Source organism: Manis javanica, chromosome 1 (assembly GCF_040802235.1).
Source record: "Manis javanica isolate MJ-LG chromosome 1, MJ_LKY, whole genome shotgun sequence".
Taxonomy (NCBI): Eukaryota; Metazoa; Chordata; class Mammalia; order Pholidota; family Manidae; genus Manis; species Manis javanica.
Genome location: NC_133156.1, coordinates 29,059,717 through 29,085,353, shown reverse-complemented (window position 1 = coordinate 29,085,353; position 25,637 = coordinate 29,059,717). Strand labels below are relative to the sequence as shown.

The following is a 25,637-nucleotide window of genomic DNA, read 5'->3' as shown; positions in this document are numbered from 1 at the left end:
AAAAATAATAATAATAATAAAGGGAGAAATGTGGGATCAACATATAAATCAAGTATAAAAATCAAACAAATATTCATATTTGACCTGATTGTTTATAGTTCATAATCCGTGATCAAAACCGAATGTTTCTGTGATGAATTCCCTTGTACTGTTCACCATGTAAGAATTTATTCACTATGTAAGAATTCGTTCACCATGTAAGAACTTGTTCATTATGCTTCAGAAGATTGGAGACTGACGAGAATTAGGCTTGAGATGGATTAATGATTGTACATTGAGCACTGACCCCCCTATACTGAATTTTATTGTTGTTAACCATTTGATCAATAAATATGAGAGATGCCCTCTCAAAAAAAAAAAAGGGAAGGAGATTCTGACACACGAACCTAGAAAATATTAAGTGAAATAAGCCAGATGGAAAAGGACAAATTTTGTATGATTCCATTTATGTATCACATAGAACAGGCAAATTCAGAGACAGAAAATAGAGACATTACTAGGGGCTCAGGGGTGGGGTGGGAATTACTGTTTAATGGGTACAGAGCGTCAGTGTGGGATGATGAAGTTCTGAAGCTGCAGTGTGGTGATGGTTGTAGGACAGTGTGAATGTACTTAATGCCACCGAATCGTCCACTTAAAAATGGTCCACTTAAAAATTTCATTTTATGTATACTTAGATTTTTTGAAAAATTCATTCGATTTATTTAAACTAAAAATAACAGTTCACCCATTTTCCCCCCCTCACCCCCACTAACTCTTGCAACCATCAATCTGTTCTACTTCGATTTTTTAATTTTGGTTATGGATTCAAGTATTTCCAATGTTCTTCTTTGTCAGGCTTGGTAGGTTCCTTGCTCCTAAGAATTTGTCCACTTTGTCTGGGTTATCCACTTTTTCGGCATGCAGTTGTTCATTGTACTAATTCTTTTTCTTTCTCTAGAATTGACAGTAATGTCCCTACTTTCATTTCTGATTGTAGTTTTTGAGTCTCCTTTTCCCTTAGATACTTTGGCTAAGGCCTGAAATTTTGCTAATAAAGAACCAACTTCAGGTTTTGTTGAAAAAAAAAAACCAATCTGAAAGGTAAAGACATCTTCAATTATGGTTAAATATCGACCACCCTCTCAAATATTCATAAACTTTATAAACACTATCACATTAATAACCTTGTCTGCATCTTCAGAGCCCTTTTTAGAAAGTAGGACAGGGATTATCATTTCCACAGTTAAAAAAACTTGGGCTCACAAAAGAGATGTAATTTACTTAAGGTCCCAGCGAGAATTAGGTATTTCTAAGCCATGAAAGCTCCCAGGTTCTCTGAAAGAACTTCGGCCAAATAGGCCTTTTAGAAATACATTGAAAATAAAGGATGGTGTCTGGTATGCAGTAAGTACTGAATAGGTGTCTGCTGAATGAATACATCCAGAAATCTTTTGAGTCCATATGTGACTGTAGAAGGAAATAAAGGACCAACCAAGAAACCAGCTGTGATAGCACTGCTGGTTGAGAGCCTCTCTGGGGTCCAAAGCAGGCAAAAGTGACTCCTTTTCCCCTTTATACTATCACAAATGCTATTTCACCAAACCCTCACACTTGCCCTCTGGTAGAAGTGAGAGAGGGCCGCAGGGGGAACGAGTGGATTCTCAGTGCTCTTAGTAGGGTATTAGGATAGGAACGAGGACCCTTCTCTAGGACTGCCTGACCACCCGGGCTGCCCTCTGATCTACTTGCATAGCCTTCCCTTTGGCTGACAGGCAAGTGCAGTGCAGCAGGCCCACTGTGGGCCTTGCTGTAGTCTCAGTGCTGAGGCTCCTGTCCTAGTTGTATTGACGGTGACCACCAATCAACCTCTCATCAAGTCCATTCTAATCAGCAGGTGAACATCAAAGGGGAAACTGGAAATATGTGGACATGAGGAACTCTGTTAATATGGTAAGATAAAGATGACTTTGCCTTTCCAAATAGGGCCAGTAGATGTTACTTCATACAGGATAACTTTAACGGGAAAGGACACGGCACAATCTCCTTGCTCTCTGGCTTCTATACTCCTTGAAGCAGCTGCTGAGCAGTCTGGAAATGAAAATGACACCATAGCCTTTTACTGACTTATCAGAGTCATGTTAAACTTCTCGTGATAGTGGCAGTGAATGTATGAATGCTTACTCGTGAATCCCCATCACCCCTTTCATAGCCACAGTTTATGGGAAAGGCAGTCACATATATTTGTAGAAATGGCTCATGGGGTGGAGAAAATCTAGTGCCAGAACACAGAGGCCAGGAAGACACTAGAGCTGTTGCTGAATTCATCCGTCTAGACTCTTTGAAGAATAAGTTGCCCAGAATGTAACTGTCAATTGCAGCGCGGCCCAGATCTAGCATGGCGCAGGTTGTGACGAGACAGCTTAACTGTGCCTGGCTTATACTTGAGGTAGAAAATGAACACAATGAAGAAGTTGAGTTGTAGCTGGAAAAAAAGAGCAGGTAGGAGAAGCTGGGCACCATCAGCTTCGTGCTGCCCACCCAGCTCTAACGCCCAGAGCCCAGCCTCTGCTCTGCTCTGTCCCGTGCCCTGCCACCTAAGTTCCTTAGACATTTTAAGGAAGGTAAAGACTGACGATGAGAGGAAAGGAAAAATCACCAACCAAACAGTTCATCGGGAAAGAGCTAATCTTCTCATTCAATATCTCTATTCCCAGCTATCCGCAGGTTCTCTGCAGCTTCAGTTTTCTGTCATTAGGAGCCAATTAGTGTACTATGATGAAACATAATACTCTCATAGGTGCAATATATTCAAAATTATTGCTAGAAATTAGAAAACAAAAATGAACTCTAAATGCTGATTAAAACTGCAATAAAAATCCAACATTTCCTTTACTCTAAAACAGCAATATGATCATATTAGAACCACCAATGTAAATGAGGATAGAAAAATGTATTTACAAGTATTTTACTCTAGTAGTTATTTTAAGTTTGTCATTTGGTCCCTTTAAATTAGTCATCTTTGTAATATTTATAGAATAATGAGATAGAGATAGTTTGTCTTTACACATTTCAAAATGTTTTGACTCTAGCCATAAACATAAACTATGTGTAAGTATCATAAATTATTGCCACTATTAAACATCCATATCCAAAGCAAAGTATCACTCTGGCCTCACAGTATATTTAGATACTATTGTATAGTAACTAGTTTAAAAATATTAATTTCAATTTATTCACTGCATCATCCATATAAATACCACCACCCACTACCCACTGTCTGGGGCAAGGAATATATTTTTGCCAGTTAAATAGAAAGGAATCTTACTGTTTAACAAAAGTTGCACATACTCCTTTCTGTACATCAAACATTGTTCTAAGTCATGTGCACCAATATTATCTCACTTCCCGATGTTATAGATAAGGAAATGGGGGGATGGAGAGGGGCTAGCAGCTGGCCCTGGTTCCCACAGCTGACAAGTAACAGAGCTAGGATTTGAATCCCAACCATGTAGCCTCTACATTTACTGGCTCTTAATTCATTAATTTTTTATTTTCAAGGTTCCTCATGGTGAAAGTGGCAAGCAGAATCACAAACTTTCTAAATCTCTTTTACTATCTACTTTGAATAGACACTCTCATCACTTTTCATTGTTTTTATAAGATGTGTTAGTTAAAATAAAAAGTAATAATTAGCAATGAAAGTCATACTTTTTTAAGTTCTTTACGAAGCTTTTCGTTTTCAGCAACAATTTTCTCAGTGCCTTTGGTCGTGGACTCATGGTGCATGCTCAGCTGACGTCCAGGTGAGCTTTGACTTGTTCCACTTTAGCCTAGTAGTAAAAACTATACATTATTGAAATGAAATAAAATATCACCTTGTAAACTCACTAAACTTATTTCCAAATAGTTTTAGAGCCCATATTTGATAGAATTAAAGTCTTCCCTTTAATACCAGTCATCTGAAGTAAACATTCCCCACCTTGGCTAAACATTAGAATAAAGTGATGACTTAAAAAAAATCACAATATCCCAAAAAAATCTAATCAATCTCAGAAGTGGGTGTGTAGACATCTGCATTTTTTTTAAAAGACACACGTAATTATGTTATGTTGCCAGAGGGAGAACCATTGATCTTGAAATAATATGACCAATTGGAGTTACTCTAATAACTCTTAGCTTGTCTCCAGTGAAGTTTTTTCTCTGTAGTGTAAACTATCTATTGCATCCATTAAAACAATTTTATGCAGTACATTTAAAATTTTCCTAAAAAACTAATACAAATTACAGTGATAAAACATTCTACCCCATGATCATATTTTAAATATTACCTTCATCTTTTCATTTTCCAGCTCAATAGTAGCCATTTTTTCACTGGTCATTATTCCTGATGCTTTTTTCAATTGTTCATTTTCCCTTTGGACTTTTTCAACTACTTTTTTCATTAAACCAATGGTTTTTTCTAATTCTGGAATTGTCTTTCCACTTCTACCAGACTGCAAAAGAATATATTAACTTTTTATTTGACCAAATATTTTAGAGAGTATAATATAAAGTACCAATATTATAGGCTCATTATTATACTCGCTGTTAATTCCTAATATTTGAAACCAACACTTGTATAACTTACATTCATTACAATAACCCTATGTGATGGGAATCATAATTCTTACCTTACATACAAGAAAATCAAGACTCAAGAGAAGTTGATATTCCTCAAGTCACATAGCTAACAGCTAAGTAACAGCTAATAATCTAGCCTTGATGTCTGTTCCAAATGAATAAAGCTAAGAACCTAAATATTTTATTTAGCTAATGTCCTTTCCAGCATACAAGTTTTCTTTTTTTTTAATGCATGCAAACCATGTCTATATTTTCTCATAAAAGGAAAAGATACTTCAACAGAAATAAGAGAAAAGTGCAGGATAACATTTCTCTTTCTAGAGAGGCTGAGGTGCTTTGCTTTTTTTTGTTTGTTTGTTTTTTTGAGAGGGCATCTCTCATATTTATTGATCAAATGGTTGTTAACAACAATAAAATTCAGTAGAGGGGGTCAATGCTCAATGTACAATCATTAATCCATCTCAAGCCTAACTCTCATCAGTCTCCAATCTTCTGAAGCATAACGAACAAGTTCTTACATGGTGAACGAATTCTTACATAGTGAATAAATTCTTACATGGTGAACAGTACAAGGGAATTCATCACAGAAACATTTGGTTTTGATCACGCATTATGAACTATAAACAATCAGGTCAAATATGCATATTCGTTTGATTTTTATACTTGATTTATATGTTGATCCCACATTTCTCCCTTTATTATTATTATTATTTTTATTTTTAATAAAATGCTGAAGTGGTAGGTAGATGCAAGATAAAGGTAGAAAACATAGTTTAGTGCTGTAAGAGGGCAAATGTAGATGATCAGGTGTGTGCCTATGGACTAAGTATTAATCCAAGCTAGACAAGGGCAGCAAAACATCCACGGATGCAGAAGATTTCTCTCAAAACGGGGGGGGTGAGGTTCTGAGCCTCACCTCTGTTGATCCCCAATTTCTCACCTGATGGCCCCCCTGCGACTGTGCCTGTCTTAGGTTGTTCCTCCCTTGAGGAATCTTACTCGTCTCTGGCTAACCAGTCATCTTCCGGGGCCATACAGGGAAATGTAAAGTTGGTAAGTGAGAGAGAAGCCATATTGTCTGAAAAGGTTAGCTTTTTACTTCTTTGCAGATTTATGCCCTGTGGCTTCTATGCCCAGCACTTGTCTCGAGGTATCTTTACCACCTGGAGGAATTATGATACTCGGTAAATTCTATATGAGGCACGAATTCTATTTAAGGGTTGTAATTAGGAAGGAAGAAGAAAAGCTATAGAGGTAACATATGGAAGAAAACATGGGAGGATTGATTATTTCTTTGACATATCTTCTTGTAGAGTACCTTAAGTATGTATAGGTTTTAAACTACTAATTTGTACACACATATTAACATAATAGGAATACGGTGACATAAACAAAGCAAATCTATAATTACCATCCATCTCCAGTGAAACCAAGAAAACCATTTAGGCACCCTAGGCATTTGTGAAAGTTTGTCTATGATATGATGGATATTGTCCAACTGTACTTGAACAGTCTGAGAAAAATCAGACAAATTAAAGCAGCCCATTTCTGGGATCTGTTCACCTCCCATTTGTTCTTTTAACTGTAGATTGTCTATAGTCATAAGATTTTGGAGTGCTACACCTTGCACCCCTCCCAACTCCTGGTTGAGTTCCAACAGTACAGATCCGGTCAAATTCGTTGTCTCCTGTATGTGCTTTGTTACATTCCGCTGTCTCCCAAATGTTCATTTCGACCACAGGCACATCACTGCTGGCACCAGGCTGTGCCAGGACATGGCAGAGGCCACATGTACAACAGCCAATTTGATTTTAACTCAAGGGACCTCTGGCAGAGAAGTGACACCACTGATATGAAATCACTATTACACGCTCAAATAATAGTAAGGTGCCAATTCAGTGAAAAATGAGATTATTTTTTTTTTTGAAGAACATTATGTTTACTAGGCTCTCCCCTACCCCAAGTCCCCCCCACAAACCCCATTACAGTCACTGTCCATCAGCATAGTAAAATGTAGAATCACCACTTGTCTTCTCTCTGTTGCAAAGCCCTCCCCTTTACCCCACCCCCCACATTATACATGCTAATCAAAATACCCCCTTTCTTCTTCCCCCCCTTATCCCTCCCTACCCTCCCATTCTCCCCAGTCTCTTTCCCTTTGATAACTGTTAGTCCATTCTTGGGTTCTGTGATTCTGCTGCTGTTTTGTTCCTTCAGTTTTTCCTTTGTTCTTATACTCCACAGATGCGTGAAATCATTTGGTATTTGTTTTTCTCTGCTTACCTTATTTCACCGAGCATAATATCCTCTAGCTCCATCCATGTTGATGCAAATGGTAGGATTTGTTTTCTTCTTATGGCTGAATAATATTCCATTGTGTATATGTACCACATCTTCTTTATCCATTCATCTACTGATGGACACTTAGGTTGCTTCCATTTCTTGGCTATTGTAAATAGTGCTGCGATAAACATAGGGGTGCATCTGTCTTTTTCAAACTGGAGTGCTGCATCCTTAGGGTAAATTCCTAGAAGTAGAATTCCTGGGTCAAATGTTAAGTCTATTTTGAGGAACCTCCATATTGCTTTCCACAATGGTTGAATTAATTTACATTCCCACCAGCAGTGTAGGAGGGTTCCCCTTTCTCCACAACCTTGTCAAAATTTGTTGCTGTTTGTCTTTTGAATGGTTGTGATCCTTACAGGTGTGAGGTGATATCTCATTGTGGTTTTAATTTGCATTTCTCTGATGACTAGTGATGTGGAGCATCTTTTCATGTGTCTGTTGGCCATCTGAATTTCTTCTTTGGAGAACTATCTGTTCAGTTCCTCTGCCCATTTTTTAACTGGATTATTTGCTTTTTGTTTGTTGAAGTGCATGAGCTCTTTATATATTTTGGATGTCAACCCTTCATCAGATCTGTCATTTATGAATATATTCTCCCATACTGTAGGGTACCTTTTTGTTCTATTGATGGTGTCCTTTGCTATACAGAAGCTTTTCAGCTTGATATAGTCCCACTTGTTCATTTTTGCTTTTGTTTTCCTTGCCCAGGGAGATATATTCATGAAGAAGTCGCTAATGTTCACATCCAAGAGATTTTTGCCTATGTTTTTTTCTAAGACTGTTATGGTTTCATGACTTACATTCAGGTCTTTGATCCATTTCTAATTTACTTTTGTGTATGGGGTTAGACAGTGATCCAGTTTCATTCTCTTACATGTAACTGTCCAGTTTTGCCAGCACCATCTGTTGAAGAGACCTTCATTTCTCCATTGCATGTTCATGGCTCCTTTATCATTTATTACTTGACCATATATGTTTGGGTTAATGTCTGGAGTCTCTATTCTGTTCCACTGGTCTGTGGTTCTGTTCTTGTGCCAGTACCAAACTGTCTTGATTACTGTGGCTTTGTAGTAGAGCTTGAAGTTGGGGAGTGAGATTCCCCGCCCCCCCAACACTTTATTCTTCCTTCTCAGAATTGCTTTGGCTATTTGGGGTCTTTGGTGTTTTCATATGAATTTTTGAACTATTTGTTCCAGTTCATTGAAGAATGCTGTTGGTAATTTCATAGGGATTGCATCAAATCTGTATATTGCTTTGGGCAGGATGGCCATTTTGACGATATTAATTCTTCCTAGCCAAGAGCATGGGATGATTTTCCATTTGTTAGTGTCCTCTTTAACTTCTCTTAAGAGTGTCATAGTTTTCAGGGTATAGGTCTTTCACTTCTTTGGTTAGGTTTATTCCTAGGTATTTTATTCACTTTGATGCAATTGTGAATGGAATTGTTTTCCTGATTTCTCTTTCTATCGATTCATTGTTAGTGTATAGGAAAGCCACAGATTTCTGTGTTAATTTTGTATCCTGCAACTTTGCTGTATTCTGATATCAGTTCTAGTAATTTTGGAGTGGAGTCTTTAGTGTTTTTTATGTATAATATCATGTCGTCTGCAAATAGTGATAGTTTAACGTCTTCTATACCCACCTGGATCCCTTGTATTTCTTTGTTTTGTCTAATTGCCGTGGCTAGGACCTCCAGTACTATGTTAAATAACAGTGGGGAGAGAGGGCATCCCTGTCTTGTTCCTGATCTCAGAGGAAAAGCTTTCAGCTTCTCGCTGTTAAGTATGATGTTGGCTGTGGGTTTATTGTATATGGCCTTTATTATGTTGAGGTACTTGCCCTCTATACCCATTTTGCTGAGAGTTTTTATCATGAATGGATGTTGAATTTTTTTGAATGCTTTTTCAGCATCTATGGAGATGATCATGTGGTTTTTGTCTGTTTGTTTATGTGGTGGATGATGTTGATGGATTTTCAATGTTGTACTATCCCTGCATCCCTGGGATTAATCCCACTTGGTTGTGGTGTATGATCCTCTTGATATATTTTTGAATTCGGTTTGCTAATATTTTATTGAGTATTTTTGCATCTACGTTCATCAGGGATATTGGTCTGTAATTTTCCTTTTTGGTGAGGTCTTTGCCTGGTTTTCGTATTAGGGTGATGTTGGCTTCATAGAATGAGTTTGGGAGTATTCCCTCCTCTTCTATTTTTTGGAAAACTTTAAGGAGAATGGGTATTATGTCTTCTCTGTATGTCTGAAAAAATTCCGAGGTAAATCCATCCGGCTCGGGGGTTTTGTTCTTGGGTAGTTTTTTGATTACCAATTCAATTTCATTGCTGGTAATTGGTCTGTTTAGATTTTCTGTTTCTTTCTGGGTCAGTCTTGGAAGGTTGTATTTTTCTAAGAAGTTGTCCATTTCTCTTAGGTTTTCCAGCTTGTTAGTATATAGGTTTTCATAGTATTCTCTAATAATTCTTTGTATTTCTGTGGGGTCCGTCATGGTTTTTCCTTTCTCGTTTCTAATTCTGTTGATGCGTGTTGACTCTCTTTTTCTCTTAATAAGTCTGGCTAGAGGCTTATCTATTTTGTTTATTTTATCAAAGTACCAGCTCTTGGTTTCATTGATTTTTTCTATTGTTTTATTCTTCTCAACTTTATTTCTTCTCTGATCTTTATTATGTCCCTCCTTCTGCTGACTTCAGGCCTCATTTGTTCTTCTTTTTCCAATTTTGATAACTATGACGTTAGACTATTCATTTGGGTTTGTTCTTCCTTCTTTAAATATGCCTGGATTGCTATATACTTTCCTCTTAAGACTGCTTTCGCTGTGTCCCACAGAAGTTGGGGCTTTGTGTTGTTGTCATTTATTTCCATATATTGCTGGATCTCCATTTTAATTTGGTCATTGATCCATTGACTATTTAGAAGCGTGTTGTTAAGCCTCCATGTGTTTGTGAGCCTTTTTGCTTTCTTGGTACAATTTATTTCTAGTTTTATACCTTTGTGGTCTGAAAAGTTGGTTGGTAGGATTTCTATCTTTTTTAATTTACGGAGGCTCTTTTTGTGGCCTAGTATGTGGTCTATTCTGCAGAATGTTCCATGTGCACTTGAGAAGAATGCGTATACTGTTGCTTTTGAGTGTAGAGTTCTATAGATGTCTATTAGGTCTATCTGTTCTAGTGTGTTGTTCAGTGCCTCTGTGTCCTTACTTATTTTCTATCTGGTGGATCTGTCCTTTGGAGTGAATGGTGTGTTGAATGCATTGCAGTCTATTTCTTCCTTTAGTTCTGTTAGTATTTGTTTCACATATGCTGGTGCTCCTGTGTTGGGTGCATATATATTTATAATGATTATATCCTCTTGTTGGACTGAGCCCTTTATCATTATGTAATGTCTTCTTTATCTCTTGTTACTTTGTTTGTTTTGAAGTCTATTTTGTCTGATACTAGTACAGCAACTCCTGCTTTTTTCTCCCTATTGTTTGCGTGAAATATCTTTCTCCATCCCTTGACTTTTAGTCTGTGCATGCCTTTGGGTTTGAGTTGAGTCTCTTGTAAGCAGCATATATATGGGTCTTGATTTTTTATCCATTCAGTGACTCTATGTCTTTTGATTGGTGCAGTCTGTGGGTCTTGCTTGTTTTCTGTGTGTTGTGTGTTGTCCGTGCTGTGTGTATTTTGTATGTAATATGTGAGGTTCCATATTGCTTGTTGAGTACACTGTTCTGTGTATTTTTCACTGTGTCGCGTGTTATTTGTGCGATGCTGGTATTTGTGTTTTGTGTGCATTGAGCGCATCTTTGTGCAATGTATATTTTGCCTTTTATGATGAGTTATCTGTCGGTGGTTGTCTGTGTTGCGTGTTTGGTGTGTGGCTTCCAGTCTAATGTTTAGTGTGAAATGTGTCTGGTCTTTCTTTGGTCTGTTGTGTTATGTACTGTGCTCTGGGTTGTGTGAGTGCTGTCTATATGCCTTCTGTGTGTTACATACCGGGTAGATGTTGGGTGGTCTGTGTAATTTCAGCGTTGCGTGTGATGTTGATTTAGCCTTGTGACGGACATGCTGTGTGCCTGTGCTTGGTGTGTGTGTGGCGGGGTGGGGATTGGTAGTGCTGACTGCATGTGGGTCTGTGTGTGCTCTGTACTGTGCTTGTGGTTGTGTGTGCTGTGTGTAGTGCGTTGTATGTGTGTTGGATGTGTTTTCGTCAGTTGCGTGTGGATTTGTATGTGCTGTGACAGTTTTGTGTGTGATTGTGATTTGTGTGTTATTGTGTTAGAGAGGTTGTGTGTGTGTGTGTCTTGCTGAGTTATTCATATGATGTGTAATGTGTTGACTGTGTGTGGTTGTGCTTGTTTAGTGTGTCTCTTGGTGTGTGCAGTACATAGTCTGTGCAGTTCTTCATGTGTATTGTGAGCGGTTACGTGCCTTGGAGGGTGTGGTGTGTGTACTGACTATTGTGTTGTGTGTTTCTGTGTTGTGTGGGTGTTCTGCATTGTGCTCCTGTGTGAGGATGTATGCGTGGTGTGTCTGTGTGTGGTTGTGTTTGTAGCATGTAGTGCGTGACATGTGTGCTATTCATCTTCTTCGTCGGTTATGTGTGATTTGTCTACGGATTTGTGAGTGTTGTGTGTGTTTTGCATGTGTGATTGTGATTTGCGTGTGGTTGTGTTTGAGTGGTTGTGTGTCTGAGGCGAGATGTGTTATCTGTATGTGGTTTTGCTTGTGCAGTGTGCCTCATTTGATGTTTGTGGTGTGTGTTGTTTATATGTTTGCGTTTTGAGTTTGTATGTGTTCTCGATACCTTTGTGTTTGTAGGTGTTTACCTGTGTTTGTTGTGGTTATTCCTTGAGTGTGTGTTGTGTGTGTGGTATGTAGTGGTTGCGTCAGTCTGTGTTTTGGTTGTTAATGCAGGGTTGTTGTGTGTGCTGTGAGTTGTGATGTTCAATTTGTGTGTGATGCTTGTGTGTGTTTATGTGATGTATTTGTTCTGTGATGTGTATTATTTCGTGTGTTGTGGTAATGTATTGATGTGTCTCTTTTAATGTCACACACATTGTTGTGCGCCTTCTTTCTGTTGTGCTTTGTGTTGGGTTTTGTGTTATGTGTGAAGTGCGTTGTCTTTTGTGTATATGGCAGGGCGTGTTTTGTAGTGGTGTGTTATTGTGTGTGTGTTATTTCTGTGTTGTGTAATATTTTGCATGCTGTTATTGTGTGTTTTTTGCTTTGAAGTCTGTGATTTGCTGGTTTAGTGTGTGTGGAGGTGTTTATGTGGTTGTGTGTGTTTCCTGTGTGTTGTGTTCTTTCTGTGTTGTTACTGTTGTGTATGCGATTTGTGCAGTTTGGGTAGTTTGTGGTTTGTAGTGTGTGTTCTGTGTGTACTTACTTCTCCGTGGAGTGCTGTGTGACTGGTGTGGTTGTGGATGGTTCTGTGCTGGGTGTTGTGTGTTTGGGTTGTGTCTTCGTGTGCTGCATGTTTGGTGTCTTGTGTTGCATGTTGTGTTCATGGTTGGGAATGTTATGTGGTCTGTGAAGGGTTTTCTGTTTCATGTTTAATGTGTGGTGTGACCGCACGTGTGTTGCGTGATGTGCAACGTATTGTGTTCTGAGTTGCATGTGTGTTGTGTGTATTCTTATCTGTTTTGCGTATTGTGTGTGTGTTGTGTAATCTGTGTATTTTAAGGGTTGTGTGGGATATTATTGTGTGTTGTGTCTGACATGCTTTGTATATATGTTGTGTCCTTTGCATTGGGTGTTCTGTGAGGCTCTGTGTGCTGTATGTTTTATGTGTGCTTTGTGCAATGTGTGTAGTGTATGAAATGTGTGTTTCATAATTTCAGTGTTCTTTCTGATGTGGTTTGTGTATTTCTTGCATGTCATTTTGCATGTGCTGTGTGTGGTGTGTGTTTCGTGTGTGTGATTGTGACTTGTGTGTGGTTGTGTTTGAGTTGTGTGGGTGTTTGCTTGTTATGAGTGTGATGTGAAATGTGTTGTCTGTGTGTGGTTTTGCTTGTTTAGTGTGCCTCATTGTGTGTGCTGTGTGTACTCTGTGAAATGTGGTTCATTTGTTTTGTGAGCAATTATGTGGTTTGATGTGTCTGGCATGTGTCTTGTGACATGTGTCGTTACATTTTGGGATTTGGGTGTGTGCATTTTGCGTGGTGCAGCCCGTGTGTGGATATGAGTGTGGGGTGTCTGTGCGTAATTGTGTGTGTGGTGTGTAGTGAGTGAAATGTGCGCTATGTGGGTATTTGTTGGTTGTGTGTTTTGCATGTGGTTTCGTATGTGGCGTGCCTGGTTGGCACGTGTGATTGTGATTTGTGTTTGGCTGTGTTTGAGAGGCTGTGTGTGTGTTTGGTTATGTGTGTGATGTGAGATGTGTTGTCTGTGTGTGCTTGTGTCGTGTGCCTCATTGTGGATGTTGCGTGTACTCGTTGAACTGTTGTTTGTGTGAATTGTGTGCTTTTATGTCCTGTGATGTTTGTGGTGTATGTTGTTTCCTATGTTCTCCTGTGTGCGTGCTGAGAGGTTCTGTGTGTTCTGTATGTATGTGTTTGTGGGTGTTTTCTTGTGTATGCTGTGGCTGTTTCTTGAGTGTGTGTTGTGTGTGGCTTTATGTGTGGTATGTAGTGGTTGTGTTGTTCTGTGCGTGTCACGTTGTTAATGTGGGGTGTTGTGTGTGTTATGAGTTGTGATGCTAATTTCTGTGTGTGATGCTTTTGTGTGTTGTGTGATGTGTTGTTCTGTGATTTGTGTTTTGTTGAGTGTATTCTCTGTGTGTTGCATATTGTGTGTGTGTTGTGTGGTCTGTGTGTTTTGCAAGTTGTGTGAGATATTAAATGTGTGTTATGACTGATATGCTTTGTGTATATGTTGTGCATCTGGCATTGCGCATTCTGTGAGGCTCTGTGTGCTGTACGTTTTATGTGTGCTTGGAATGATGTGTGTAGTGTGTGAAATGTGTATTGCATAAATTCGGTGTTCTTTCTGTTGTGGTGTGTGTGTGTGTGTGTGTGTTGTGTGTGGGTTTGTATGTGTTGTATGTGTGGTGTTCATTTTGCACGTGTGACTGTGATTTGTGTGTGGTTGTGTTTGACAGGTTGTATGTGTGGTTGGCTGTTTGAGTAATGACAGTAATTTGTGATGTGTGTACTGTGTGTGGTCATGCTTGGTCAGTCAGCCTCACTGTGCGTGTTGTGTCTACTCTGAGAACCGTGTTTCATGCGTATAGTGTGCAGTTATGTTCTCAGTGTGTGTGGGGTTTGATGTTTAGTGTGATGTGCTGTTTGGGTGTTGAGAGACTTCTGCATTCAAGCACACTGAGGACAGACTCTCCTGCCTGTCCGTTTCCTCTGCAGGTTTGTAATCCTCTGGGAGGGCCTTGTTTCCCCAGGGCACTACAAGAGGACCCAAAGAGCCACCTCATCCCTTTCATAGCAACGCCCTGAGGATGCCTTTGTAGCAAAGTGTCAGAAACTGCCGCAGGAGAGCCTTATGCCAGACTTTGCTGGGGAAACAATCCACCGTGCACTGTGGAGACCCTCACTGAGAGAACACTAGGCTGCTTTGACCTTGCATGCAATTTGCTCCTATGTGATATGGAATACAGTAAGCATTGCAGTAGAAGGCAGTCTTCTCTGTATGCCCCCTATCTCAAAGATGTAAGTGGGCTTCGAATAGGCCTTAGCACTAGCCACACGGGAAGTTGCAGAACAAGATGCTTTGAAATAACTGCAGTGTAGTCATGTCAGCTTTGGATTCAGCTTACATGGGTGAAAGAAAGCAGTGCAGAATGCCCCATTCAACGAATCATTGAAGTCATTGCAGTGGATTCTGAAACTGAGCTTGCAATGTGCTTTCCGTGTCTGTCCCGTGTGCCTGCACTTTAAATGCCTAAGTGAAGTCTGGTGTGTAGAGAGCTCTCTTTTGCTGAGCGGCGGACGCTCACTTGTGTAGCCATTAACGTGAGGCCTTGCTGAGGAATCTTGGCTGTCAGGAAAATGCCTGCATAAAATGAATTTGGCTTAGAAGTTTAAAAAGTCACTTTTTTCTGCTACTACCTGGCTGCTTCAGAGAGGCCCAGGTAGCTCTCTGGGTATGTAAGCCGGACTCCTGTGCCACAGTCTGAGCTTTGAAAGCTAAGTGCACATTGGCTTCAGTCCCCCAGCATCATCTCAGCAAGAAGTGTGTGCAAGCTTCTGCAAAGCCTGGTGGCAGATGGGCCCTAATGCCTCAGAGATGTTGTCCTGCAGAGAAGGCTCTGAGGCTCAGTCCAAGTGATTTACTGCTCAGACATATCCAGACTGACAGCTAAACACTGCTGTGTCAAGGCGAGCTTCTTATATATACTTGTACTCCTAGACACAACGATACTGTGAGGAGGTCTTCTGCCCAGCCTCAGGGGAAGAGGCAGAGCAAGTTGCTTTCTGCACAGCATTGGAAGCAGGACGGATGGGCGTTCTGTTCAACAGGTGGAAAGCAGGCAGCACCAGGAGCCTCTGTCAAGTAAGCTCCTCTTTATGGCTAGTGAAGATGAACTCAAACCTGCAATGGAAATTGTTCTGGGGTAACTGAGCTTTAACTTCACGATCTAACACTTTCAGTTACTTTCTCCTAACTCATACAGAGTGGAGTGGCCAAACGTAGGTGTGCATGCTGTCTCCTCTGTGAATGCACCTTAAGTCCAAGAGATACGTGTGCTGTGAATCGGTCTTGCAACTATATTTAAGGGCAGATGTTGTTGGGGCTCCTTTCAGCTGATTATCCGTTCATGAGCACAAAGTTCTGCTCAAAGCCACAACTACGTCTGCCTGAACTAACCATGTACAGCCCAGCTCTCTCTTAGTGTTCTGCAAGGAGAAAGCATACTTTGCTATGATTCTTGGGCTAAATGCTTAAGGGAAGTCCTTCAAGCACATTGAAGCAAGCCTCCCGTGCTGGGCTTGTGTTCTGCACAGGTTTGTAATCCTGTGTCGGGGCCTTTTTTCGTGAGGGCACTAGAAGAGGACGCACAGAGCCGCTTCTTCCAGGTGAGTAATAACATATGCCCTGAAGTTGCCTTTGTAGTAAAGTGTCAGGAACTGTGGCGGGAGGGCCTTATGCCAGACTCTGCTGGGGACACAATCCACTGTGCACTGAGGAGACCCCTCGCTGAGAGAATACCAGGCTGCTTTCCCCTTGCATGCCACTTGCTCCTTTGTGATATGGAAATGTACTAAACACTGCAGTAGAAGCCTTGTCCTCTCTGTAGGCCCTCTAACTCACAGAAGTAAGTGGGCTGCAAATAGGCCTTAGCACTAGCCACATGGGAATGTGCAGAACAAGATTCTTTGAAATAGTAGTGGAGGTAAGTGAGCTGTGGATTCAGCTTACATAAGTGAAAGAAAGCACTACAGGATGCCCCATTCAAGGAATCATTGAAGTCGTTGCAGTGGATGCTGAAACTGAGCTTGCAATGTGGTTTCCATGTCTGTCATGTGTGCCTGCCCTCTAAGCACCTGAGGGAAGTCTGCTGTTTACAGCTCTCTCTTGCTGAGCGGCAGACGCTCGCTTGTGTGGTCATTCAGCCTGAAGCCTTGCAGAAGCAGCCTGTTTGACAGAGAAAACGCTTGCATACAGTGAATTCAGCTTGAAAGTTTAAAACGGGCCTTTTTTACTGCTACCATATGGCTTCTTCAGAGAGGCGCATGGTAGACTGTGGGCTATATAAGCCGGCCTCCCATGCCACAGGCTGAGCTTTGAAAACTAGGTGCACTTTGGCTTCAGGCCCCAAGCAACCTGTCAGCCAGAGGCTCTCAGCCTGGTGGCGGATGGGACCTAAGCTTCAGACCTGCAGTCCTGCAGAGAAGGCTCTGAGGCTGTCTCAGTCCCAGTAATTTGCTACTAAGACATACCCAGATTGACAACTAAACACTGCTGTAACAAGGTTAGCTTCTTATATATACTTGTACTCCCAGACACAAGGAGACTGTGAAGGGGTCTTCTGCCCAGCCTCAGGGGAAGAAGCATTGGAGTGAGGATTAAAGCAGTGGCATGGATGGTGCCCTGAGGAAGTGCAGTGGAGGGCGCACTGGAGCAGTGCCATGGAGGGAGGACAGAAGAAGTGAGTTTAGGTTGCACGGGGGCATTCACAAGTAGGTGCGAGGTGCAGTTCAGTGGAAATAAGAGTGGACAATTTAACTGGTGAAAGCACTGGACCAGTGCACTGGATGAATGTCTGGAAAAGCGCACTGGATGACCATGGGATCATTGCCATTGAGGGAAGACTGGAGAGCCATGGAGGCAGGAATGGACCAGTGCATTGGAGGATTAGAACAGTGCCGTAGAGGGAGCACTAGAGCAGTGCAGCAGGTGGAGCACTGGAGCCATGCACTAGATGTATGACTGCAAGAACACTTGAAGAGTACCTTGGAGTGTAGACTGGGGAGCAATGGAGGCAGGAATGGAGCAATGCATTGGAGTGAGGACTGCAGGAGTGCAATGGATGGAGCACTTTAGCAGTGACACGGAGGTTCCAGGAGCAGTGCAGTGGCATGTGCACTAGTGCAGTGACCAGGATGGTGCTCTGGAGCAGTGCAGCGGAGTGAGCACTGCAACAGTGCACAGGAGGGAGCACTGGACAAGTGCCCTGGATGTATGTGTGGAGAAGTGCAGTAGAGGATCAATGAAACAGTGCTGTGGATGGGAGTCTGGAGAGCCATGGAGGCAGGAATGGAGCAATGCATTAGAGGAAGACTGGAGCAGTGCAGTGAAGGGAGCACTGGAGCAGTGCCATTGAGTGAGGCCAGGAGCAGTTCTGGGGGGTATCACTGGAATAGTGCAGCAGGGGCAGCACTGGAGCTGAGCACTGGATGTATGACTGGATGAGTGCACTGGAGGAGCACTGGAACAGTGCCTTGGCTGAAACACTGGACAGCCATGGAGGCAGGAATCGAGGAAGGCATTGGTAGAAGGACAAAAGCATTGCAGTGGAAGAAGCTCTGCAGCAGTCTACTGGCTTAGGTACTGCAGCAGTGCAGTGGAGGCAGCACTGGAGCAGTGATGTGGAGGAAGGCCAGGAACAGTGCCATGGAGGAAGCACTGGAGCAGTGCACTGGGTGAATTACTGCTGCACTTCATTGGAGAGAGCCCTGGACCATTGTGATGGAAGGAGTCTAGGTTCAGTGTAGTGGAAGGAGCACTGGATCAGGGTACTGGGTGAAGTACTGCCTCAGTGCATTTGAGGAAACACTGGAGCAGTGTGATGGAGTCCAGGAGCAGTGTAGTGGAGGTTGCTCAGGATCAGTGCACTGGAAGTATCACTGGAGAAGTGAAGTCCAGGAGCACTGGAACAGTGCTAGGGAGGGAAGACTAGAGAGCCGTGGAGGCGGAAATGGTGCAATGATTTGGAGGGAGGACTGGAGCACTGCCATGGAGGGAGCACTAGAGCAGTGCAGAAGATGGGGCACTGGAGAAGTGCATTGGAGAGAGGACTGGAGCTGTGCACTGGAGGAAGCACTGGAACAGTACCATGGAAGGAGGACACAAGCACTGCAGTTAAGGTTGCACGGGAACTAGGACGAGTAGGGTAGACTGGAACTGTGCAGTGGAAAGAGGAGTGGACAAGTGCATGGGAGGGAGCATTGGACCAGTGCACTTGATGCATGTCTGGAGAAGCACAGTGGAGGACCACTGGATCAGTGCCATTGAGGGAAGACTGGAGAGCCATGGAGGCAGGAATGGATCAGTGAATTGGAGTGAGGACTGGGGAAGTGCCGTGGAGAGAGCACTGGTGAAATGCAGTGGATGGAGCACTGGAGTAGTGCAGCAGTTGGAGCACTAGAGCAGTGCACTGGATGTATGATGGGAGCAGTTCACTGGAGGACCACTGGAACAGTGCCTTGGCAATTAGACTAGGGAGCCATGGAGGCAGGAATGGAGCAATGCTTTGGAGGGAGGACTGGAGCAGTGCAGTGGAGGGAGTACTGGAGCAGTGCCATGGAGGGAGGACATGAGCAAGGCAGATAAGCACGCATGGGAACAGTGACTAGGTGGGTGAACTGGAGCAGTGCAGTGGAGGGATGATAGGAGCAGTGCTGTGGAGGGACAACTGCAAGAATGCCATCAAGGCAGCACTGGAGCAGGTCAACAGAGGGAGCACTGGAGCAGTGCACTGGATGTATTACTGGAGCAGTGCACTGTAGGACCACTGGAACAGTGCTTTGGTGATTATACTAGGGAGCAGTGTAGGCAGAAATGGAGCAATGATTTGGAGTTAGGACTGGAGCAGTGCAATGCAGGGAGCACTGGAGCTGTGCCATGGAGGGAGGCTAGGTGCAGGGCAGATAAGGGTGTATGGGAACAGTGACCAGGTGTGTGCACTGGAGCAGTGCCATGGAGGGAGGATAGGAGCGATGCTGTGGAGGGACAATTTTCACAGTGCCTTCAAAGGAGCACTGGAGCAGGTCAACGGAGGGAGCACTGGAGCAGTGCACTGGATTTATGATGAGCTTTGCACTGGAGGGGCACTGGGACAGTGCCTTAGCGGGAACACTGGAGAGCCATGTAGGAAGGAATGGAGGAATACATTGGAAGAAGGACTGGAGCACTGCAGTAGTGGAGCTCTATAGCAGGGCACTGGGTGAGGTACTGCAGCAATGCAGTGGAGTAAGCTCTGGAGCAGTGATATGGAGGAAGACAAGGAGCAGTGACATGGAGGGAGGCCAGGAGAAGTTCTGTTGGCTGGAGTACTGGAGCAGTGCAGCAGTTCAAGCACTGGAGCAGTGCACTGGATATATAACGGTAGGAGTGCACTGGTGAACCACTGGAAGAGCACCTTGGAGGGTAGACTTGGGAGCAATGGAGGCAAGAATGGAGAAATCACAGATCAACACATCACACAACACACGCAAACATCACACACAAAAATAAACTACACAACACATAACACATGCCACACCTAGCATTAAGAACACAACACAGAATGACACAACCACTGCATACCACACATAAAGCCACACACAACACCCACTCAGAGCATAACCACAACATGCACATGGAATCATCCACAAAAGCACAAAAAAAAACAGAGAACATACACAACCACTCACCACGCACACAGCACCATAAATGAAACAAAACACACCACAAACATCACAGGACATAAAATCACACAATTCACACAAACCAGAGTTCAGGGAGTACACACAACACACACAATGAGGCACATTGCCCAAGCACTACCACACACAGACAACACATCCCATATCACACAGATAACTTAACCAAACAGCCACACAATCTCTCAAATAGAGCCAAACACATATCACAATCACACATGCAAAACACACACACACATACAAAATGACAGGCAAAACATACAACCAACAATAAATACACATAGCGTGCATTTCTCACACTACACACCACACACACACACACAGACACCCCAACACATATTGACACACAGTCAGCATGATGCAAAGCAAACACACATAAAACACAGAAAGTATAAACACAAGAGTCACAATACACAAACAGGACACAACAAAGCACATAATTGCTCACAACACACACAAACCACATTTCAGAGAGTACGCACAGCACACATAGAGGCACACTAAGCAAGCACCACCACACAGACAACACATCTCACATCACACACATAACAACCAAACACACACACAAACACAACCACATGCAAATCACAGGCACATACACAAAACACAACATATACAAAACAACATGCAAAACACACAACCAACAAAAAATACACAAAGCGCACATTTCAGACACTACACACCACACATACAATCACACACAGATAACTCAAACACATATCCACAAATGGGCAGCACTACACAAAGCACAACCACTCAAACACAACCACAAACAAATCACAATCTCACATGCAACACACACACAACACACACAAAACCATAGGCAAAACACACATAACTAACAAACATATGTAGCACACATTTCAGACTACACGCAACATGCACAACCATGCACAGACGCACCACATATACATCCTGACATGGGCAGCACAACACAAAACACACACACAACACACAGTCAGACCACACAAGTCACAAGACACACACCACACAACTCAAAGCACATAACTGCTCACAATACACACAAAACACATTTCACAGACTACATACTGCACACACCATGAGGCACTCTAAACAAGCACAACCACACACAGTCAACACATCTCACATCATACACGTAACAGCCAAACACAGACACAACGTCTCTAACACAACCACGTGCAAATCACAATCACACACGCAAATCACACAGGACACATACAAAATCACACACAAAGAACAACAACACACACAACACACATTTAACACACTACACACAACACACACAACCTCAAACATACAATATAGGAAACACACAAAACCACATACATACTGCACAACCCAAAACACACAACACATCAGATACAACACACAATTAACATCACACACAACGCTCAAAATACACAGACCACCCACTACCTAATCCATTCATAACACACAGAAAAGCATGCAGACACTGCTCACACAACCCAGGACACAGTGCATAACCCAACACACAACACACAACACAAAGAACAGACACATTATACACTAAACATGACACAGGAAACCACACACCAAACACACAGCATATACAACCACCAACAGAAATCCCATAAAAAGACAAAATATACAACACACAAAGACCAACTCAATGCACACAACACACAACTCACAAACACACACATCACACACAACATGCCACAGAGAAAAACACACAGATCAACATACTCAACAAGCAGAAAAGAACCCATACCACACATTACGTACACAACACATACAACACAGACAACACACAACACAAAGGAAACAAAGACCCACAGATCACAGAAAACCCAAAACGTACAATAACACAGAACATACACAACATAGCACAAAAGCAAATACATGCAGAATCACAACACAAACACAAATTACACAGAACATAATACCAGCAACACAAGCAGCACACTACATACACAACAAACCCAACGAACACAACAGAGACCAAACACACACAATACACAGAACAAAATCACACAGCACACAACCCACACAGCACACAAAACACAGAAACAACATGACACACAGCACACACAACACACCACACACAAAATATACATCACAACACATAACACAAACAACACATACTACACACAAGACAAATACAATACACACAAAACAACACACACAGACACACAAGAGCACACAGAAACCACCAACACAACACATGCAAACACACATTGAAAACACCCACACCAAACAAAACCAGAGTATACACACCTCTCAACACACAACCACCACATCACAGTATACAACACACATCAAGCACATAACTGCACAAAATACACATGAACCACAGTTCACACAGTACACACAGCACACACAATGAGGCACACTGACCACGCACAAACACACACAGTACAAACATCTCAAATTACATTCATTACTCAAACAGCCAAACACACACACAGTACTCAAACACAACCACGCACAAATCACAATCACACACGCAAAACACACACCACACACACAACACATACAAAACCACATGCAAAACACACAAACCACAACACAAAGACCACTGAATTCATGTAACACACATTTCACACACTACACACATCACACAAAACACACATGAAACATACAGCACATGGAGCCTCACAGACTGCACAACACAAAACACACAACACAAACAAAAAGCACATTAGACCCAACACACAATTAATATCTCACACAACACACAAAATACACAGACCACACAACCCGCACATGATACACAACACACAGATAAGCACACACACAACACACATGCAACCAAGAACACAATACATCGCACATCACACAACACAAAATATGGTCACATCACACACCTACCATGAAACAGAACACCATTCACAGAACACTCAACATACACAACCACAAACCCAACATGCTACACAAAGACACACTCAATGCACACAAAACACACAACCACGCCTAAACACACCAATCACACAACACTCCACAGAGAAATACACACAGAACATACACCACAAACAGAGAACCCAAACCACACATATCACATACACAACAGTCACAACACAGTAAAAACATAAAACACAGGAAACACACACAACCACATAAAGACCACCATGCACACAAAACCAACAGATCACAGACATCACAACAAGAAAACACACAATAATTCATCAGACACAAAGTAACACAACACAGAATACACACACAATCACACAGCAAACATGACAAAACACCCCATACTGTATACACAGAAGACAAACATCACACTATGTGCACAATACAAAACACAACAAACACCAAACAGATCACAAAAAAGACACACAACACACACCAGCATCACACACACAACACACACATTAAAATAAACACATCAAAACATTACCACAACACACACAACAAAGCACAAATCACAGAAAAACACATCGCACAACACACAAACATCACACACAAAAATAAATATCACAACACATAACTCACGCAACACACAGCATTAACAATACAGCACACACAGGATGACACAACCACTACATACCACACATAAAGTCACACACAACACACACTCAAGGAATAACCACAACACACACAAGGAAACACCCAGAAACACACAAAGACACAGAGAACACATGCAACCTCTCAACATGCACACAGCACAACAAACAAAACGACACACACCACAAACATCACAGGACATAAAAGCATACAATTCATACAAACCACAGTCCGCCAAGTACACACAACACACAATGATGTACACTACACAAGCACAACCATGAACAGACAACATATTTCACAAAAAACACATAACTCAACCACTCACACAACCTCTCAAATACAGCCAAACACATATCATAATCATATATGCAAAACTCACATAACACATACAAAACCACATGCAAAACACCCAACCAACAATAAACACACATACCGCACATTTCACACACTACACATCACACATGCAATCATGCACACACACCCAAAACACATATCCACACACAGGCCACACTACGCAAAGCACACACACATAAAACACAGAAAGGAACAACACAACTGTCACAAGACACACACTGGACACAACAAAGCACATAATTGCTCACAATACCCATAAACCACATTTCACAGAGTACACACAGCACACACAATGAGGCACACTAAAGAAGCAACACCACAGACAACACATCTCACATCACACATATAAACAAATACACACACAACCACTCAAGCACAGCCACCTACAAATCACAATCACACACAAAAAACACACAACACACACAAAACCATAGGCAAAACACACAACACACAAAAAACCATAGGCAAAACACACACAACCAACAAAGAACACACATAGCACACATTTCACACACTACACGCAGCACACACAACAATGCAGACACACCACACATACATCCTCACACAGGAAGCACAATGCACAACACACACGCAACATACAATCACACAACCCAACAGTCAAAAGACACACACCACACACCTCAAAGCACATAACTGCTCACAATAAACATGAAACACATTTCACAGACTACATACCGCACACACCATGAGGCACACTAAACAATTACCACCACACACAGTCAACTCATCACACATCATACACATTACTTATCCAAACACACACACAACCTCTCTAATACAACCACACTCAAATCACAATCACACACGCAAATCACATATGACACACACCAAACCACACACAACCAACAAAAATACATGCAACACACATTTAACACACTACAAACAACACACACAATCACAAACATACAATATAGGAAGCACAAAGATCCACACACAGACAGCACAGCCCAAATACACACAACACATCAGCACAATACACAATTAACTTCACACACAGCGCTCAATATACACACACCACCCAACACTTTCCCCATACATAACACACAGAAAAGCATATAGATACCACTCACACAACCCAGAACACAGTGCATGATGCAACACAGAACACAAAGAACAGAAACATTACACACTAAACATGACACCAGAAGCCACAAACCAAACACACAGCATATACAGTCACCAACAGAAATCCCACAAAAAAAGGCAAATATACAACACACAAAAACCCACTCAACGCACACAACACACAACTCACAAACACACACATCAAGCTCCTTCCCTTTCTCATCCCTGATGGCCACTGCATATGAAGGGTCACAGTGCAACTACAGATGCCATAGAGAAGGGGAAATAGAAGAATTTGCCAATCCTATGTCAATATACAAAACATGCAAACATCAAAACCAAAGGAAGGTAAAGTAGAAGCTAGTCATTTACCCTTTCACAAAAGGTCTCCAGGTGGTTGCTGCAGACAACGAACTTTCTGCAATGGTTTGTGACACCAGCTACCCTGAGTGCAGGCAAACTTCACTGGTGAGGGGTACAGGACTCCACAAGGTTGCTCCCCCTTCAGAAACCCACTTCTGATGATTTGGCTATAGAATTAGGGGTTCCTATGAATTCCCTTAGATTCAATAATTCATTAGAATGACTCAGAACTCAGGAAAGCATTATACTTAAAATTACAACTTTATGATAGCAAAAGGATGCAAGTCAGAACAAGCCAAAGGGAGAGAGGTAGAGTGCTTTCTGGGAGGGTCTGGAACA

At 42.1% G+C, this 25,637-nt stretch overlaps 1 long non-coding RNA gene across 2 annotated transcripts; it reads right to left on the bottom strand.

The window, feature by feature from the left end:
- Positions 1–381: 381 nt before the first annotated feature.
- On the bottom strand, positions 382–4,748 carry LOC140847339 (uncharacterized). 2 transcript variants are annotated; one of them, XR_012127426.1, is made up of 4 exons: positions 4,311–4,748; positions 3,691–3,812; positions 2,643–2,802; positions 382–2,464 (listed from the first exon to the last, which is right to left on the bottom strand). It is a non-coding gene; the product is annotated as an uncharacterized lncRNA (long non-coding RNA). The 2 variants fall into 2 exon arrangements; XR_012127376.1 differs by having other exon boundaries at positions 382–2,802.
- Positions 4,749–25,637: the final 20,889 nt, after the last annotated feature.